At 46.3% G+C, this 16766-nt stretch overlaps 1 protein-coding gene across 1 annotated transcript in view; it reads left to right on the top strand.

The window, feature by feature from the left end:
• The window catches only part of LOC126528372 (uncharacterized), a 336775-nt gene that overhangs the window by 298543 nt on the left and 21466 nt on the right, over positions 1-16766 (top strand). The gene's annotated exons all lie outside the window — the stretch shown is intronic.

The following is a 16766-nucleotide window of genomic DNA, read 5'->3' as shown; positions in this document are numbered from 1 at the left end:
GTCGTTAAGGAAAGATGGCGCTGAAGCTTTCAGATGTGCTCTTGCAACATTGTGTGATACACTCGATGTGGCGCTCTATCTTGCATAGAGCAAATATTTGCTCTGTTTGGAGTTTCGAATCCTTCAAACGAAACAAGGCTCCGTCGACAGAATTAGCGATCCGTAGTTGCAAAATATGGCAGTTGGCTTGTGTGGAAATATTTCTGGTTACGTACGTGGTTTTCTGGTTACGTAGATTTTCTGTAGATATGATAAAAATAGCGAGTTAATGATATCTTAGTTCAAATCAAGAAAAAGAAATGGACATGGGCAGGACATGTAATGAGGAGGGAAGATAACCGATGGTCATTAAGGGTTACGGACTGGATTTCAAGGGAAGGGAAGCGTAGCAGTGGGCGGCAGAAAGTTAGGTGGGCGGATGAGATTAAAAAGTTTGCAGGGACAACATGGCCACAATTAGTACATGACCGGGGCAGTTGGAGAAGTATGGGAGAGGCCTTTGCCCTGCCGTGGGCGTAACTAGGCTGATGATGATGATGATGATGATGATGATGATGATGATGATGATGATGATGATGATGATGATAAATATGATTTAATCCATGCCACAATGTTTCTTTTCACATTCTGTTCTTTGTGCACAGCGGACACTAGATCGTCCAGCAGCCGTCGTGGTCGGTTTCGCTTATTAGCAGATTTGTTAATGAACTGTTTAACTACCGGGTGTAACGCCTACATTGCAATAGCAGTATCAGGGGAGGACGCCACAGGAGGCAAAAGGAATTTACGCGATTAAAAAAAAAAAAACGCCATCATTTCTTGAGATCTTGGTAGAGGAAAGTTCGCATTTTTGTCGCTCCAATACCAAAACAGGGTACGCAAACAAAGCTGGAAGCACCGTTTACATCAGTTTCGACGCTTTCATAACGTAAATAAACTCGCTACGCTGGCCTCCTGAGGCGTCCTGTCCGTCGTCACGTGTTTGTACCGCGAGCGACTGTAGATCGCTAAGACATGGGGTGTGTTCCAATTATAGCCAGCATCGGAGACTATCTACGTAGACAGCTAAGGAGACAGCCGAGAAAGCTTTGAGGCTATCTAATGTAACGCGTTTCTAACCGTCTGGAATATGCACGGAAGACGCTTCTGTAACGTGACGCCAACTACTAGAAAAAAATGAGGAAAGCACTTATTATTTCCGTATTTTAAAGTATTTGCGCCTGCAAACCTATGAAAAACACGATATAGCTTACATTAAGGGCATAGTATCGCGTGTCTACGTTTTCTTGTGCGCAGACAGCCTTCCTATCGGCTTTCCAAGCGTCCTTCTAAGCCGCCATCTTGTTTGAACAGGAAAGGAACCTGCATCGTTATTGACTTTGATGCTGTCTTTGCGAAGCCGCCTACTTTGACGTCTTCGTGAGAATTTGAACGAGACATAAGGTGACCGCTCTCCATTTAGTCATCTAGTCAGCTGTCTACGGCGATATTGGAACAAAGCCATGATCTGCAGGAGATAGGATAAGAGTCCCACACAGTGGTCAACCCATTTATTAAAGAAACTAAAACGAGGCCGGAAGCATCACGTGGGCAGTAATTCCTTCGAGTGTCCACTGTCGGTATCGAAGCGGGAAATTTGGTCGACGAACATCTCCACGACAGATAGTGTTTTTTAATATGCGTAAATTGTTCTTGCCTCCTGAGGTGCCCTTCTCCAACATTATATTTCCAACGTTGTCGTTAAAAGGAATACGTAAACTTATTCAAAAACTCGCTTATTAAAAGAGGGACTGCGATGGCTACTGGACTATCTAGTGTCCGCCATGCTCAAAAAAATGAATAGGGAAGAAAGCGTCATCGCGTTGGCTAAGTCCTATTTCTATTTTTAAATTTGTTTGCATTAAAATAGATCACTTGGTTTATGAAAAACTAGTATAATATTTGTTAATATCGGCCATAACGTCGGTGCACATATCACACGCGCCTATATGTGATGGTGCTTTACTGCAGCTGCGCAAATATATCAACCAACGTACGACTTTTGCTTCTTGCGAGAGTATATTGAGCTTTCAGACGGTGCCTCTTCAGCGTGTCAAATTTACAAGAGAGTACGACAATGCAACTTTGGGAAAGATGCAAGCTTCGTCAATACGGATAGAACAATATATTTTACCTCAAATCCCAGCTTCCTGCAATTTTCATGGCTGATGTTAAAACTGGGAAATATTTAAAAATTAAACAGTGATGCTTGCCTGTTCGTAAAGCTTGGGAATTTTATCATGTTAAAGGAGAACTGTCTCAATTTTTTGCACACTTATTACCTACACGTTGCGATCGTCCATTGTTTTGATCGTGACATTGCACTTTAATGCGTATCCGTCCTCCCTGAGCGGAATTCAGTAATTTGAGCAGTCATCGAAGACGACAGTCTCACTTATTTTGTATTTGATTCGAAATTCGATATGCAGGCACATATGGAGTCATCGGATCTAACCATTGAATATCGAAACCCGTTTTCTTCATCTTTATTGCATAATTTAGGTACTCGTGCACAGTTGGGAACAATGGGCTCGCGTGTTCTGAGCATTTTGAGAAAACGCCATCATGGAAGTTTCGTATAGCGATCGATACAACCCAGAGGGGCTGGCAGGCTGTGATAAGTTACAGATGACAATAACAGATGAATATAAGCACGCTAGTGGCGCTTACTTTTCTAGTTTTCTTTTTACCTTGAATTTCTTTTCTTTGTTACTTCATTTTCCGAAAACATTTCCTTGAAGGGCCAGATTTATCGTTCCTGTGTCTCGTTTTTTTTGTGCGATATTGTCAAGAGAAATAAGAACGAGGGGAAGAGAGGCAAGGAAGAAGAGGGGGGGGGGCAATAGCACGGCAATATTACGACAACGGTTTTGCGCCCTGCTCGCCGCCATAGGGATCAATATGCAAGCTCGGCGCTGCATGAGAAGTCGCTGGTTGATGCCTTTCCACTGTAAAAAAAATCGTAGTTTTGTTTCGTTGTTTTTTGTCGTTTCACCGCAATGTCAGTAGCATCGTATGTCGTCGCTCACTTGCGCTTTGAGAGGCAATGCTTGGTTCTCTCCTTATTTCGCCTGCCAATCGATCCATTATTCAGAGCGTCCACTGGTTTCTGCGAGATATTTCGCCTGCATGGAGGCCTTATCGAATGTTCCGCTTTGTGGCTCTTATGCAGCAAAGACAGGCGCAGTAAATGCAAGACTTTTCTTGAAAAGAAACCCATTGTAAGAGACTTTTCTTCGTGTTCACCTGAGAAATACTTGAGCGCCTTCTGCGTGCCTTCTGCTGCTGCCCTCAGACCGGGTTTAAGGCCCGCCAAGTTGCTGCGAGCAACTTTTTCCTTAATTCCCCCATAAATTGTACGTTTATGGAAATAAAGGCATAAATGAGCTTATCACAGAATCCAAGCTATGGTGTAACTCCACGACAATTTACGCACCTAGGCTAACACAAATGCAAGATTCACAATCAGTATTTCACTGGGGCTTTATTCAATCCGCCGACTTGAACGTATTAATCGAGAATATAGACGTTGTCCGAGATAATTTGACCCAAAGCTTTAGAAGTGACACTCCGGAGGCGAGTTGAACCGAATACATAATGTTGGCACTGGCCTAGAGTTACTCAGGCTATTTTTATTTTTCCGCTAACTAGCGGATTACTTATGTTTAATTAATCAACTTTTTAAGTATTGGCTGCATCCCCCAAATGTGATAGGCGAAGTTGTAGAGCATCTTGAGAAACCTCTCAATAAATTGTTTCCGACACGACATATCTCACGTGGTCCTTCTTCCCGCGTTCCAAAGAAAGCCCGCGAAATGTGAAAAAAAAATACCACGTGAAGGGGCGCTGGCGCACTCTTATTGCGCTGCTCTCAAGCGTGCAATGGATGAACAAGGTGGGCAGCAGTGAGACAGGGCGACATAAAGCCCGCGACAGGGCGTTATGCCTGGAGTACGTATCTGGGCATGCGGCTCTTATTACATGCTCCTGGCCGATCGTTGCCGAAGCGATAAGGCGTCTAAGGTCACGAAAAAGAAAAGGCGAAAGCGGCATTTTTATTCGGCTTGAAATAAGGAAAGGGCGAAGCGCGTGGAAAAGATGGAAGGCGATGACTGCTGCTACAATTTTGCCTTTGTACATGAATGACCTCGTTGTAGTTTTCGAATTGAATTACCATGCTACAACTTTAAACCTTAGGGCTCGAATAACAGCGAATAACTCAGACGGGGACAAAACTAACTAATTGTAAAAAGAAACCTTGGCTATATTCAAGGAAGGTTACACATGTCTTCTCCAGACGATGACTCTCTTCGTACTGGCCCCACCTGCTCTCCTTCTCGCACTGACTGTCTACCAGACGTTCTTTTTTGATCTCACACCCCGCACGTGCGCATCGCTTTGTGGTCGCAGTATCGGGTGGCCGCGTCTATCTTCACACATGTGCGCCGTGACCGGCGCGTCAGTCCCTGATAGAGTGCGCCCGCAGGCTGTTCCAGTTTACCGGATGCAGATCATACCTTATGTACCTCGTTTGAACCAATCCCAGTGAACTGCAATATCTCCAATGCTCCTCGGGTGCGCGTGTCCCTGCATGTTCTCCTCAGTAACGCCAACAACTCGAGACAAGTGTCTCGAAGGTGCTAAAAGCGCACTCGATGCACTATAGTCCATGGATCAAGAGTTCTCGAAGCTGATGGAGTCGTAGCCTCACGTATACTTAGTGAATACTTGAACGAAAAAACTAGTCAAAAACACAAAGGACAAGAGGAGAGGAATACGTTGGGGTTGTTCTTCCTAAAACGAATAGCCTAGAAGAGCTGATTAGGTTATCTATATGTTCCCTGACACTGTGCGTCGGGAATCCTGACGATCTTATCATGGGAAGTACTTTGTATTGGTAACATTTAACGGAATACGGCGCAGATGTGCCCTTAATCTGGCGCCACTATTTCGAAAAAGAGACAATTTACGTTACAAAAGCTGCATTTGTTTCATTTACCCGTCATGAAAGGTCGCACGACACTGCGAGCTTAAGCAGACGTTCCTCCAGAGCACAGCAGCACAATAATGAGATGCACTCTTTCGCTTCCTTGTAATTTCTCAACAATATAAAGGTACATGAAAACTATAAAGCGTACAATAAGCGCTTGCGGGTTAAAAAAGTAATTTAGTTTGTCGATATAGTTTTCACATAATTTCAAGTTACGGCACAATGTGGCGGCTGTAAAAGAAAAAAAAATGAACTATTGCTTTCACGTACAACAGGGGCGACTGGTGACTTTTGGCTGAGAATATCATTCGTCGTAATTATGCCGATGTGCGTGACGACGGGATAGCAGCGAGGTTAAGTTGCTTAGAACGCAAGGACACCGAGTACGCAAATGTAACTTGTATCGTACACTTCCTTGCGCGTAAACGTAATCCACTAATGATAATGAGAATATCATTCGTCGTAATTATGCCGATGTACGTGACGATGGGATAGCAGCGGGGTTACGTTGCTTAGAACGGAAGGACACCGAGTACGCAAATGTAACTTGTATTGTAAACTTCCTTGCGCGTAAACGTAATCTACTGTTTGAGGAAAGTTGCTCGCGTAGCATCGCGTGAGGGACTCCGCCAAGCCATGCGCTGCGCAATGAAATGATTTCTCTGGCTCCTTCATCTGCTGTTCATCACGCCAGCGTTGTGACATCGAGTCTTCGTGGTCATCGAGTGAAACCGCTTCGTGGTTGCCTGTGCATGCGTGATGCCGTGCTTGTTATTTTATTAGTAAGCGAATGTCTACAGCAATGTGTACACGCTCTTTTGAGCTTGCATGGAGAAAAGGCATTGAAGATCAACACTAATCACTCGTGCTCTAAATAAACTCTAGGTATCGATTCCTTCACCTGTTCAAATTCTCGATGTGCAGCTCCCGTCTTTTCTGAGGAGGTCATGCAGAAGAGGAAAAATGCAAAGCATATTTAGAAAAAAACTGGGCGTAAAACAAATGAGACCTATAAATAATGGGCGAACTTTTAATGTTTGAATTCTCTTGATAATGAGGTATATGGAAACAAAGTATATCTCTTACCCGCTTGGCTTACTTTTCACCGTCCAAAGCAACGCGCCGTTCGAGTTTTTTTCGGAGTCGTGGCATGTAAAATGCACATAGCTATAGGGTCTCCTTAGCATATCACGGAAGGCGGTCGCTAGCGGCCTTTCTCGTTTTCACGGTGGTTGCCCTACTCCCCTTTAATTGGCCCGTAATCCGATTGTCTATAAAGAAGCTCGCCTAGGGTATTAAGCCCGCCTTCAGCGCCAAAGAACAAATACGCGCGTTTCGATCAAATCCACCTTGGTTCACCCCCTCCCTTCCCTCCCCTCTTTTCTTTTTCCTTTGCTAATTCAGCGAATGTACTCTGTCGCTTGCGTCAGTTTCTGCAGTCTCTGTCGCTTTGTGCTTCGCATCGGTTAAAGTATTCAGCCCATGGCAGGCCTCTAATTGGCCACAGGCACTGGTTGAATGCGGCCGGATCGATCGGTGGAACACGATTAGTACGACGCAACGGGTCTGTCGTTAATTGACAGTCGGACGGGGCCGCTTTGCACGTGGGCGTCTGCTTCCGACCGACAGCGCTAAGCTCAAATGTGCATGCCTTTGTATGGACTGAGAAGAGAGAGAGAAAGGATCCATTGAAAGAACGAGAGGTTAAGTATAGACTTCGTTCTGGTTGGCTATACCCTCCACTGGGGAGAGAAAGTGAGATGATAAACGTAGAAAGAGAGCGTACGGGACATTACCTAAAATAGAGGAGCGCACTAACAAGCTGAGCCGCCTACCGTATAGATAGGTAGCAGCTGGCGTTTACAGAAGGACCGTAGATTTCAGGAACTTGAGTTTGGCAAATAGGTTTCACTTCGGCGCTCAGTGCGCTAGCGGACACTTGGCTTCTAACTTTTTCTATTCCGAGAGTGTACGATTGCCCAGGCTATCCACACTTGCGCATGTGACTTCTATCTCGGCATTGTTGCGCCGGCTGACGCAACAATGCCGAGATAGAAGTCACATGCGCAAGGGTGGATAGCCTGGGCAATCGTCGCAGCTGTGCCTGTGGCACGTGGGGCCGTCCGCCATTCCAATGAGGAAGCGTAGGAGTTTGTAAAGTGCGTCGCCCGGCCATGAACGGTACGACACGATCTGCTCGCGCCGTGGTAACCGAGGTGGTAGTACGTAGCGGTGTATCCGGGGGCAACTGGAAGTAAAGGACACATGGTAAAAATATTCCCGTCCCAAAGGGGGCGGTGCACATTAGCAGGAGACATGGAGTGTATAGACAAATACACACGCCCGTGTATGGATTGAGAAGAAGAGTGAGTACAGTGTTGGCCTCAATGGGCAAGTTTCCGCTGTAACTTATTCAACCGCAAAAAAAAGCAGTTCCCTATAACTGCCCAATATCAGAGCAAAAGCAAATATCATTCCTGGCACAGGCAGCAGAACAAAACAAAACAGAAAAGCCGCCAAATGCCACCGTCGCATCGCAGCAAAATTAGCACATGATGATGATGATGATGATGATAATAATAATAATGATGTTGATGATTTTTGACGTCGGCTTCGAAGCGGAGTGGAAATAAATAGTCCCCTAGTCTGTTGGTTTACTGAGGTTTTACTACATATATCCCTATTTTGCCCTTTGCCTATGTGTTGTCGAGCTTAGCTTTCGTATTTAAAACATCTATCACTATACTGTACCATTGCCTACACTTCAGGCGTGGTGAAGGCTTCACCTCTATCCACTAGCATTCATGGACATAAGCGTAGTGCGCACACACTCCCACGAAGAAAACACTCATAGACACGTCTCGGTTTTTGTACTTGTGGTTAGGTTATTTATGGTGGTTTTTCGTGCTGCAATAAATTTGTCCTGAAGCAAGCGCTGTGCAAGTAGACTAACATCATATCGTTTTCCATTATTGTTCGCATGGCAAACGCGATTCATTCACTGTATGAGGCGATAATTGTCATAGGTATCATAAAGGAAGCTTGATAAACATGTCAAAGGACATTACAATGTGTGTTGTAATAGTGTTTTCCTTTTCTTCCATTTGGATCATGCATTCTGAATATATGTATAGAATGACGAAATTCGCGGACAAGTTTAACTTGAAAACCTGTAGCCTCTGTCAGACCTCTAATTTTCTCTTCAAACATAATATTAAGCCCTTGCAATTGCTTGGCAAAATGGTGATAAATAATCCGAATTTATTACTAACTTTTCTATTTGTAATACTAGAGATTATTACTAATTTATTGGTATTAATAAATACGGAAGCACAACTGAACTAAATTAGATATATTATGTGGCTTCTATTCGTGTAGAAATTGATTTAGATAATACTGTCCACAAGATTTAAAGGCAGAAAGAAGAGGCGCGGTAAATCTAAATACACTAATAGACCTGCCTTTCAAGACGCATAGCTCAGCAAACGTAAGCCAAGCTTTCCTTTTTCAGGTTCGAATGGGAAATGCGGTGCTGATAAAGTTCTAGCGCAATGCGTACTGCAATTTTCGGGCATGTCTTTGTTATTTCCGGGCTGGAAATGTACTGCAAAAGGATCTCCCAAGTTGTTTGGGTGTTTTTAAAGCTAACAGCGTTGAAAGAAAATTGCTTTTTGCGATAAAAATTATACGGACACTAAAGGCAAATTTTCACCATCGGCGTGGGTGCGAAGTTCCGTATAAAGCCCAAGTGCTACAAGAACGCGATTCACGCTAAGTTTGCTGTGCGTGAGAGGTAAAGCACGCGAGAGCGAGCAGGAAAAGATGGAGGCTTGATGTGTGCCTTTCTTCCATGGGCTCGATATTGGAGGTCACGTGATCAAACCCTCGCTAGGCGAGCGGGGCGGGGGGGGAGGGGTGCAGGCCGTGGCAATAGCACACGGGGGCCACGTGCCGTACCTTGGAGCAAGTGCAAATGTTGGCCGAGCCGAGATGGCTGGTCGCTACATGTGCGTTTTCTTGCTGCCCACTTAGTGTTGATAGCCGCGCAATCTTAAGTGTCGGACACGAGTGGCAACCCAACGCGCTCGCTTCTCAACGCGGGTGCTTTTCATCACGCCAGTTTTGTGACAGCGAGTGTTCGTGGTCATCGAGTGAGATCTCTTCGTGTTTGCCGGTGCGCGCGTGACGCCGTGATTGTTAGTTGATTAGTAAGCGAATGACTACTGCCATTTATAGTGTTACGACTTTGCACCGCTGCACCACTATTACGACTTTGTGGTCCCGTAGCGCTCGTCACCCGTTTCGTGACAGAGCGTTGGTAGCGAAGACTCCGAGCCAGGCGTCGATGAGAATAACAAAAGGGACTTTATACACTATATACAGGTCATTATACAGGACATGAAGGGATCGGCAGTGGGGCCGAGAGCTCACAGCAAACGCGACTGTTCCCGCACGGCAACGTCCGGCGAAAACGCGTGACACATCTCGCTCCAGTCGAGAGCGGCACTCGCTCCCGGTGGGTCGGCGGATCCGGTTTTTCAGGCGGCGCGCCTCCGCTTATAAGCCCCCAAAACCATTGTCACCCAAACGGCCCAATACAAAGCGAGCACTCGACGGTCGTCCGAGAGGTCCAACCAGCGACCGCGCTGGCCACCTGGTTCAATTGTGGCGGGCGCGGTGACCTTCAGGCAAGGGCCGGAGGTCACCTAGTGGATGTCTACGGCGCCGGGCTGTCTGGCACTTCGCGACACGTTGGAACCTGCTGCTCGCCGAGGCTTCTCCGCAGAACACCACTGCCTGACGGCTCAGCATCTTGACTTGTCAAGGGAGAATTAGGGCGCTCGCAGGATAAATTCTGCATCTTGCAGATTCGGAATCCGGGCTTGTGGTAATGGCACAACAATAGGGCGGATAAAACTAAAAACTTATTTCGTGTAGTTAACTAATACTTTGCCACCACTTTGAGTGCTTCGGCCGCTCGGGCGAAACTGCGACTGTTTTATTTTTTTAATGAGAATCACCGCTTCCCCCGTTTTCTTCGTCGGCGGCCGGACTTTTTTTGCTGATATAATGGGGAAAGGGTTCCCCTGAAGATGGAGCCAGCGGACGGAAAGTAAGCTGTTTAGGCAGAGGAAAAAGGCGCGGATGTCTCCAGACCACCGTGGTTGCTCAGGGAGGCGCTCACGTCATGTAAAAGGTGGCTGACCTTGTTGATTGGCGAAGCCCAGGATGCTGCTGCGAGTACTGCGCCACAAATGCAACAGAATTTTAAAAAGCGAAGTTATGGGACCATGACTTTAGAGGACTGCAAGGAAATGTTGTTACCATGAATTTCATCATCAATTCAGCGCACATAAAAAGCTATTCGTTTACTTTGACAATTATCATCATTGCTTTCTGCATTGTTTTATTTGTATTTGTAAATATATTTACATTTTTCTTGTTTTTTCTTCTTTCTTTGCAAATGCAACCAAGCTGTCCTTCATTCCCTGCACAAGTTTGGGTTTTGGGGCCCTCTTCTGTGTATTGTCTGTTTAGGTTTCTGAATGCACAAAAAAATTAAGGTCTGATTTGAAGGAAAAAAAAAACATTACCTGGCCTAGATATGGGAATGCAAATATTTATAACTTCGTGTTGACAGATACTTCACTGCTACACCGTAGCACGTATCCCTCCTTGAAGACCAATCTCCCGTAGCAAAACAATGGTCGCTGCGTAGAGCTGACCTAATCGCGACTCCGGAGAGGCATTGGGTATCGGTCTAGCTTGACTTAACAATCTCCTCGGCTCTTTTTTAAAAGATAACTTATATGTGTTCACTTAAAGGAACTGTCATAGTTTGAAATTCTGCCAAGATAAACCAGGCACGACTTTGTCTAGCCCAGTGTTTTGTCGTAACGGAAACTTCCCTAACGAACGGTGGACAACTCTGAACGAATTTTTCTCGATCAGCGAAACTTTTCTTGAAATGAACTCGATGATACGTGAAGGTGAAGAGCTCTCTGTCGAATAAATTCCAGGTTTCTTGCCTGCCGGCAGTTCTTACTTTCCAACCTCGCTTCGTTCGCGTCTCTTCGCACAGAGAATAAAAAAAAAATGTTGTATATGACGAAAGCACTATCACCTAAAAAGTTGGAAGTGTGTTCAGCGTCTCGAAACTTGTCGGCAATTCCGACAACACGGGAAGCGAGGCACTCTTCCGGAAGCTGCCTGCTTTCCGGAAGCACGCATTGCTTCCGCTCTCCAGCCTTCGGCACTGCGTGTCCCGTGAACCGAAAACAAAAAATGGGCTCCAATGCACGCTGTGAAGGCGAATGGCCAGCGAAGCTGTGGTATAACCTGATCCGATAAACCAATGTGACGTAGCCTTGAGCTGGGTCCTGCCAAATGTGAGCGTGACTGCGTTGGGCATATTGACGTTGCTGTTCCTTTCGTCGCTCATCGTATTCGCGCGGCTCTTCAGGCATTGTAACTGTGCGTTACTTGCTTTGGGCAGGAACCACTCCGTCCTATCTAGCCTGAGCACGACGCCGTTCGGCATATTGACGTTGCTGTTGCCGTCGCAGCTCACCGTGTTTAACCCACCGTGGTTGCTCAGTGGCTATGGTGTTAGGCTGCTGAGCACGAGGTCGCGGGATCGAATCCCGGTCACGGCGGCCGTATTTCGATGGGGGCGAAATGCGAAAACACCCGTGTACTTAGATTTAGGTGCACGTTAAAGAACCCCAGGTGGTCGAAATTTCCGGAGTCCTCCACTACGGCGTGCCACATAATCAGAAAGTGGTTTTGGCACGTAAAACCCTATAATTTAATTTTTTTTTATTTTTCACCGTGTTTACGCTGCTCTTCGAGAGTCTTAACTGTGCGTGGCCTTTCCATAGCTCTATCCGAACGCAAATGAAATCACTTGCTAGATGGGTTCCTACGTATGAAAATGTAGTTACGTCACTCCGTGCCCCGTTTTCTGAAGCTGCCGCTTCCCGGCGAGTGAAGCTTATGCAGCTGTCGTCTTTACCGGTAAACGCTTGCTGCGAACGACATACGCGAAGACGAGCTTTCTGGATCTTTTGTTTTCTTTCCCCCTCAAGGCCGGCGCCACCACTGCCGCGGAATGGATGGATGGACGGATGGATGGATGCTTTCTGTGGACGTCCCCTTTGTAACAGGGGGGGGGGGGGGGGGTTGCGCCATGAAGCTCTTGTTATTATATTGCCTAATGTCCTGCCTATGTTAAAAATAAAGAAAAAAGAAAACGAGTTAGCCTCCGCGCATTCTCCTGCGCGGATGCGTGGAGACGAACGCCATCTGGTGGTATTCCAAGGAACCCAGTGGCGCACGCGGCGCGCGCCTCCTATCCTGATTGGTTGAGGTTTTGCCCACAGACAGGACAAATGCATTTGGGGTTAGAGGTGTAAAAACTGGTTGTTAAGTGTTTTCTTCTCTTTTTCTTTCTTTTTTTCTACGGCCGCGCGCCAGTTGCGGAAGTGCCTTGTTACGTCCGCCAAGCTGAACGCAACCAGCGCGTTTCATTGCTAGGACTCCGACAAGGTACCTACCAAGCTGAGTGAAGTGGTCGTGCCGTAAAACAAGACCTTAAGTATTTCGATTTAAAACTTCCATATTGTTGTCCCAGGTGCGTCGTGCGTGTCACTGGCGGCGATAAAGGGATATGTACCTCTCGCCTTCATTTCTAAACTTCCATTTGACGTCCGACTCCGTCAAGTGGCAATGGAATTCCCATTTTAGTTGCTCACCACTATGCTCTTTATGAATGCCAAAAGGCGGATACTTTTAAAGAAGCACTATCCTATATGTGAAACATGCAAATTCTTTTACACGTGGTAAGCTTAATAGTCGTAACTGCTTTCGTTGATTCCGAGTGACACTGTCATTTTATTTTTACGTAAATTGTTTAGAACTAAGTCGCTTCACTGCCATTAATTCAGCTTGAACGAGCAAAGACGCGAAAAAAACAAATCATTGTTTAAGTAAATAGCGACTACGTCGCAGTGGCGGGTTGTGAATTTTTATTAGAGGTTCCCGGAACGCGAATAGTTAAAGCCTTTTCAAACAACCCCTTAACAGAATCATCCGCAAAGATGCATGTCAGTTAACAAAGACAAATAATTACTATGAATACATGTAACCATCTGACACACATAATGCCCGGCTCGTGAAACGTAAAATTTTAGCGTGCCTAAGCCATAGTCCCAACGTGACCCTTTATCTCTCTTTGAACGGGTGTACGTCCAAAAATAAAAGTAAAACAAACAGTGCGCTTTCTTCCTCCCACTGTTAGAAGAATAACGGACCGCACAAGTAGAGAAACCGAATAATCCATGTATCTCGCAAGAACTCCGTCGCCTAGGACTGGAGTGTTACGACATACGTATTCGACGTCGGTACGCCTGGTGCGGCTTCGCACTGAGTATACTTGTTTACACTTCTAGCGTTTCTGTTTCTGGCGTGCGTTGCGAGGTGAAACAAAGGCGCCAATATCGATGCAGAGTACACGCATGCTTCGCCTTCGTCTCCCATCTAAGGGCACTCTCGCAAGATGGCGCCGTCAGCTGTGGCGAGCGATTTTCTTCGTTTCACGTGTTCCGTGCAGCGTGACGTAAGTCGACGAGCCTCGTCAGGTAACCGGTATAGAGAAATCGAATTAAGACACCTCATTTCTCCGGCGCTAGTAATTCCGTGCGCGACCCAGGACGATCGGAAGGATCCGGTGTGGATTAGCGGCGCCAAGTATTTCAACCTGCCTCCCATCTCTCGGGGAGTTCGCTGGTCATCGTTTCCGATTGCCTAATAGGAACGATGGTGGTTTTTTCTGCACTGCATGGAGGTGGTGAGACGAAGAGGCTTCGTTCAATCTCCGCACTCGGTTTATTTGTTCTTATAGGAGACGCTGCGTGTGGGTTTATATATTGGTTCCTATATGGGGCACCTTGTTCGAAACGCATCGCTCGTGGCTGCTTTGCGAGATATTCTGACGGATGGAATGCCTGTTCTCATGGAAGCCAGTTTTTGAGTGCCGTGCTCCAGGCAGTCGACGCTGTTGACTGAAACACGTCCATACGCCGCACAGACTCGCCCTTTGCGCTGCTGCTCTTTTCTTGCTTCAAAATATTTATTTTCTTCGGTATCACTTCGTTTTCATGGAAAGCCTCTAAACAATTTTTTGCTTGTGTTGTTGCTGCTCGCCCAATCAATATTTCGTTTTCGGTACTCCTTGTTCTTTCAGTTGCATGCCTTCGGTGCAATGCTGGCGTTGATGCACGAGCAAAGGGAACTTGCTCGTTTTTATGATTTCAGAATTGCTAAATCTCTTCAGTCACGGCGTCATTCGCTGCTGTTTCCAGCTTCAAAAGAAAGAAAGCAACGTGGGAGCCACGTGTTCTATTTTTCTGGCTGAAGCTTTCTCTCTGTCATTTTTTCCTGAATACCGAGCATGGAAAGAACTTAGGATGTCTCCATGTGATGAAAAAAACAACAAAAAGACGATCGAAAGAGTTTCAGACTGCAGAGCATTGCTCTGTGATTGGATTGGTTTTGTCTTTGATTTCTGTAGTCATTATTTCCTTTGTTTGAGGTTTGCTCGAAACATGCAACCTAATCAGGCGAACGAATTTGAAATGTTTTCTTTCACAAAATGCCAAAGCCGGAGAATAAGTTTTGTCTTCTCGCATCTTTCTCGCTGTACTCAAACAGCCATCTGTACATGCTGTTTATACAGCAATGTCGAAGTTCCACTGTATTGACTGATATGAATGGTCGTGTTGTAAGAAATAAGGGTATTTGAAGCTCATTCTAACTCGAAGCTTGACTAGCACGTTTTTATCAGTTAACACGCTGTGGAATAGTTGAATGCTGAGTAACATGCAATCAATAAACAATGCGAGCCCAACATTCTTGGTGCAATACTAACAAGCTTTGCAATGGCCTGAGCTCTTACAGCGAAGCTGGTAGCCTCTTGGTAGTCGGCATTTTTCGTGTGCGTCTGTGAACAAAAATTATCATCATCAGTAACGGCTCACACCGCCTAAGCAAGCAAAAAATGCAGTGGCTCATCACCCTCGTGATGCAAAGGCTACTATCACGCAGCAAAGTGAAGCGAACAGTGCATACATTCATTGGAATCACGCATAACACGTGCAGAACTGCGTACGTTTCGATAAATAACAAGCTCAGAGCAAGCATCTATCATCAGCAGCAATGGCAGCAATCCGCAGCAGCAATCAGCAGCCCCGTAAGCAATCACTCACACCACCGTAAGGCAGAGGCTACAAGCGCTGAGCAAAGGGAAGTTAACAGTGCAATCATTCATTTATATCGCCCACACAGCACACAGAACAGCTTACGTTTCAATAAGGAACAAGCTCAAAACTAGTATCCGAACCGTCAATAAAGCATTGCATACCCTTCTCAGCAGTTGTAGTGGCGGTTTTGCGGCAGCCTCGCTGGACATCCACTTTTGCAGGGCCGGGATGGCGAGTAAATTTTTTTCTAAATTAAGACGGCCTAAAGTGAGCCTTTACATATTGCATTTATATAAATCATGGCTAGCGCTCGTGCTCAATATTGCAAGCTCAAGCGTAGTGCCCTTTTTTGTATGCATATGTATGCATAACATCGAAGCGACAGACCTCCCTGACCTATTGTAGGCGTGATGGCCATCCGAACGTGTTACTGCTAGTGGCTCCCTCCATGTCAACCATGTATCTTTTCATCTCTTAAACCTCTTTCCCCCGCGTAGAGTAGCCAACCGCACCTGCGACTGGTTGTCCGTCCTGCCTTTCCTCCTCCTCCTCTTCAACATGAGCGACCTAGTGTAAATAGTTTTAATGGTCCCGGCGTATGGATCGGCAGATGATCTCCTGTTTACTTTCAGCTGAGAGGCTGCCTTCCATACAGTGAAGATAATGCGGTATTCAATATCTCGGAGGAAGTATACTGTAGTGCATTATGCTATTCCGCAGAAGAAATTTCATGACGTTCAACGGGTGTTGACGAGGCAGTGACTTCTCAATGGAACTTCCCTGCACAGTGATCTGAATATCATAATTTCCATGCATATTGAATACGATCTCGTTAGCAGTAATCAGGATTATTTCGGCATACATTGAAGACATAATTTCTGCTTTCGAGCCTGTAGAGCCCGAAATTGCCTTTTTTTTTTTATCCATAGCACATCATTCTGCACAGCTTTTCTACTTCAGAAAGGTCTCGGAGTTTTTTGTTGTCACCGTTGCCTGGGCCTCTCGCTCGACTAACACGATCTTTTTTAGAGCGCAGCTCTTTGGCGTCCGTTCCTGGGTTTCGCGTCGTCGTCGGCGTTGTCGTCGGCCTCGTAACCAGCTCCGCCCCCCTTTCATCCCCCCAGCGCTAGCAGCGACCGACTGATACCGCTGGATGCCGCTGACGCCGCTAGAGAGTCAAGATAACGTGACTGCATAGAATACCGTCGCCGCCATGCAGAAAGAGGAGGAAAGGGTCCCCCCCCCCCCCGTTCTTGTGTGGCGGATAGGGTGCTCTTCAGTTGCCGACGCGCCGGTTATTTCACGTAGGCCCCGGCACGTCGACGAATACGTGACCACCTTCCCACGGCTAGACCTGGTTCTTAGCGCTGCGGAAGCGAGGGTATCATATTGTTTGTGTCGGCATCGGCGGCGTTGTCCCTGAAACCAACTCCGCAGCTGGGATTGACTCACTATCGGCGTCAGCGGCATCAGTCAGT

This window comes from Dermacentor andersoni, chromosome 9 (genome assembly GCF_023375885.2).
Source record: "Dermacentor andersoni chromosome 9, qqDerAnde1_hic_scaffold, whole genome shotgun sequence".
In the NCBI taxonomy this organism is placed as follows: Eukaryota; Metazoa; Arthropoda; class Arachnida; order Ixodida; family Ixodidae; genus Dermacentor; species Dermacentor andersoni.
The sequence above is the reverse complement of the archived record's forward strand: the minus strand, read 5'-3'. Positions and strand labels throughout refer to the sequence as shown.